Source organism: Tenrec ecaudatus, chromosome 1 (assembly GCF_050624435.1).
Source record: "Tenrec ecaudatus isolate mTenEca1 chromosome 1, mTenEca1.hap1, whole genome shotgun sequence".
NCBI lineage: Eukaryota > Metazoa > Chordata > Mammalia > Afrosoricida > Tenrecidae > Tenrec > Tenrec ecaudatus.
The window spans coordinates 167888653-167892934 of NC_134530.1; the positions used below are offsets into that span (position 1 = coordinate 167888653).

General features: G+C 46.1%; 1 non-coding gene across 1 annotated transcript; it reads right to left on the reverse strand.

The window, feature by feature from the left end:
• Positions 1-510: 510 nt before the first annotated feature.
• Positions 511-574, reverse strand: LOC142438347 (U7 small nuclear RNA). Its single transcript, XR_012782735.1, has one exon. It is a non-coding gene; the product is annotated as a U7 small nuclear RNA (small nuclear RNA).
• Between the last annotated feature and the right edge of the window lie 3708 nt (positions 575-4282).

Genomic DNA, 4282 nt, shown 5'->3' on the forward strand with positions numbered 1-4282 from the left:
CTATAAAACAGAGTAGAACTGCCCCATCCGGATTCCAAGACTAACATTGATGGGAGCAACTGCCACAGCTTTCTTCTATGGGGCAGTTGGTGCGTTCAAACTTCCGACTTCTTCGTTAGCTTTAACCACGGTGCCGCCTAGCTTCGTCAACCAGTCTCGAAACGAAACAAAGCATGCAAACAGCTCACACTCCTGAGTCCATTGCAACTCCTAGCAACCTTTCTGGCCAGCATCGAGCCACTCCTCGGGTTCTGAGCTAGTGAACCTTCATGGGCGCAGAGAGTCTCATCTTCCTCCCGCGGGGCAGCTAGTGAGTTCGAGCCACCAACCTTTAGCTTAGAGGCCCAGTGTGTAACCCATAGCACCAGTTCCTTTTTTTTTTCTTCAGAGCACGTTTTCCGGTTCATAAGATTGTTTCATTAACATCATTAACTATACTGGTTTTATTTATTTTTATTATAATTTTTTTTAGGTGGTGATGGTGGAGGTAGGTGGTGGGAGGTTGGGGGGTGGGGCAGGTTACAGAAAGAACCAGAAAACCAGCTGGTCAAATTATAAAAGAACGGTAACACTTCATTCTTGGTTTGAAAAAATCAAATGTGCCATCAAGTTGTTACCGACTCATGGTGACCCTATAGGACAGGGTAGAACTGCTCCTGTGGGTTTCTGAGACAGTAACTCTTTATGAGAGTAGAAAGCCTCATCTCTCTCCCGACTTTGAACTGGTGGCCTTGTGGTTAGCAGCCAGCGCACGGCCACCACGCCGTTGACTGTATGAGAGAGGAGATGGGGACTCTTCTTTTGTATTCCTAGCACCTGGGACTCGGCCTGCTCCCCAGTAAAGCTCCATAGGCCTGGCAGGTGAATAGAGATATTCGGAGGATGGAAGGGAAATCGAAAGGGTGTTAAGATGCCGAGGACTTTTCTTCCAGCCTCCGGATGTCAGAGACCGTTTCTGTAACTGGCTCTTCTTCAACCAGGAGACCTCAGAAGCCCTTCCCAAGCACTCAACCTCCAGGATCCCTTCCACTCTGCAGGACAGCATCTCTCTTTGGCGTTTGTTTGCCCAGTAGACTTGTTGGATGGAGACTGGGTGGCTAGCAGCTTTCAATCGAGATAGCAGCCTCTCAAGAAGGGAGGGGCCAGGCTGTCCGAGGGGAGAGGTAGACACCTCTATGTCCACGAGGCATCTCAGTCTTGTCTTATGTCCCTCCTGCTGCTGTAACAATACCTTGAGGGCAGCCACACAAACCATCCATTCAACAAATGGGCAAATATCCAAAGAGGATGATCAAATGGTCACCGAGCACAAGATGCTCAGCATCATTAGCCATTTTAATCCAAGTCCAACCACTGAGTGGATTCAGACTGATATTGACCCTCTGCTTCGTTTCTGCGACTGGAAATCTATACGGGAGCAGACAGACCCATCTTGCTCCTGCCATTTACCATTCCACACCCCCAAGACCACTGCTGTCAAGTCCATTTCTGTTCGTAGTGACTCTCTAGATAGAGGGCTCCTGCGAGTATGCCTCTTTAGAGAAGCAGTTAGCCTCATCTTTCTCCCACAGCGGTTACCACCCAGCACTTAGCATTAACCATCTCTATTAGTCTGGTTAGACTAGAGAAACAAACTCATGGACATGCATATGTGCATAAGAAAGAGCTTTATATACAAGAGCAATTGAATATTGGGAAAATACCCCAGCCCAGTCCAGATCAAGTCCACCAGTCTAATATTAGCCCATATATCCGATACCAATCTATAAAGTCCCCTTTAGACTCACAAAACACATGCAATGACACCAAGTGCAGGAAGATCACAGGCCAGTGGGTGGGAAGTCTTGTGGATCCAGTGGCATTATAAGCATCTCAGCACTGTCAGGGGTCTCCATGTGGCTCCACCAGCTCCAGAGGTCTGGCTCCATTGCCTCTCTCCATGTGTCTTCTCTACAGGGATGTCTTGCAGGGATTGAACAGAGAGAGAGAGACAGAGAGAGAGAGACAGAGACAGAGAGAGAGAGAGACTCCCACCTCCAAGGAGGAATTACAAGAGTTCCCAGAGTCCTCAGGAGAAGGCCATGCCCCCAGAGGCCTCATTGGCTATGATCGGATTGACAGGGTAGACTCTACCCCTTCACTCTGAATCCTCCAATTGACACCAGATTATGTCACTACCACACCATCACAGAGATGAAAATCACAAGGCAAGACCACGGTGAGTTATCACCTCTCAGCCCTTAGGACGGCAATGATGTAAAGAAAGAAAATAAGGAAAAGCTATGCCGGCGAGGTTGTGGAGAGATGGAACCTCATCTCTCACTGTTGAGAATGGAAAATGGTGGGACCACAGTGCCACCAGGTTCCATGTGGTTCTTCGAAACGTTGAAGACAGAATTACGGCAGCTCCTGGCAGTCCGAATCTTAGATGTATCCCCAGGAGTAAGGGCAGGACCGCGAGTGGAAAGCTGTCCGCCAGCGTCCACTGCAGCACTTCCTAGCACGTGCATTGGCGCAAACAGTCGAAACTCCCGCCACTGAGTGGATTCCGAATCCTACTAACCTTACGGGGTAGAGTGGAACTGCCTTTTTGGGTTTCCAAGACTAACTCTTTTTGTTTTTAACATGTGATTTTTTTGAAAAACATTTTAATTGGGCAAATATATACAACAAAAACATTCTCTACTTCAACAATTTCTACGTGTATAAATCCAGTGACATTGATTATACTCATCGTGTTGTATAGCCATTATTGATATCCGTTTCCAAGTTATTCTACCACCATCAACATAGACTCGATGCCCTCTAAGCAAAAGTGCTTACTCCCTCACCCAGGATAACCATCGGTCAAATTTGGTTTCTTTTTCTTTTTAGTAGTTTTATTGCTATAATATTCACTTAGCATACTCTTCCATAGAGAAATCGCTCTTAAAAAGAATTGTATGTACGTCACCACAATCAGTTCTAATGCTCCCTTCCTTCCCCCTTCTGCATTCATTGTTCCCCCAGCCCCCAGACTATAACCTTTAATGGAAGCAGAAAGCCTCATCTTGCTCCAGGGAAGCAGCTGGTAGTTAAGAACTGTGGACCTTGAAGTTAGCGGAACCACATGTAACCCACTATGCCACCAGGAGTCATGAGAACAATCTAAGTGTTTGAGAAAACAACTGAAATGTCCATCAACAAATGGGTAAACAAAATGTGGTATATACACTCAGTGGAATATACTGTGAAGAGAAATGAAGTTTTAATGCAAGTGACGACATGAGCGAGATGTGAAAATACTGTGCAGAGTGGAACGACTCCGTTGCAAAAGAAAAATACTATATGATCTCTTATGTAATAAGCCAATATATTGGAACCAAAGACTTGTTACCTGGGAAGGGAAGAACAGGGAAAGGGGAATTTTTTTGGTTTTGGGGTGGGTGGGCATTATGTTGAGGGTGGTGGAATATGTTGCAAAAAGGTAGTGATATGGCAATGCAACATGAAAGCTATAGCTAATGCCATTGAATTGTAAGAGGGAAAGCTGTTGTGTTAGCAGATGTTTCCGTGTGTGTGTTTTCACCAGGATAAAGAGGGGGAAATACATGGCTTTAGGAGACGAAATTGATTTTTCTCTCAGTTCTGAAGGCTATCAGCCTGTGATAGTTAGGTATATTATGCCAACCTGGTCAACCTGGGATTAATCAGGTCACAGTTTGATTGGAGGGCAAAGAGATAAATGACTCCATAAGACACCCCCCCCCCCACCTCTGGGGATCTGAGCATGCTGGAGCATGCTGCTGCTTTAGCGAGCTCTCTGCCTCAACCTGTGAGCTACATCACCTATGGGCCAAGCCAACCATGGATCATGTTGCTAGAGCTGGACGTTCCTTCCAGACCTGCTTCGCCATGCTGCTGGTGTGTACATCTCTTGAGCTTGAGGCTGGTGGATCCTGTGGCCTTGCATTGCTTGAGTTTGATATCCCATCATTGCTTTACTAAGCTCCCCGAGCTACTTACTGTTGGTTACCTGCTGTTTGCTGTCTGTGGGCAGACTCTGATTGCCTTGTTCAAGGGAGGACTCCACTGTGTGCTTCCTTGACCTTGGACCCAGCAGCCCTTGTGAGTGGAAGGACTTCTAGTATATTTAACTGTTCCATGGAAGTGAGTTGAACTGAGCCCTCTGTACTGTACTGTGTGGACTAATTAGCTGTTGTATTTTTTCTCACTGTTTAAACCTATCTATCTATCTATCTATCTATCTATCTATCTATCTATCTATCTATCTATCTATCTA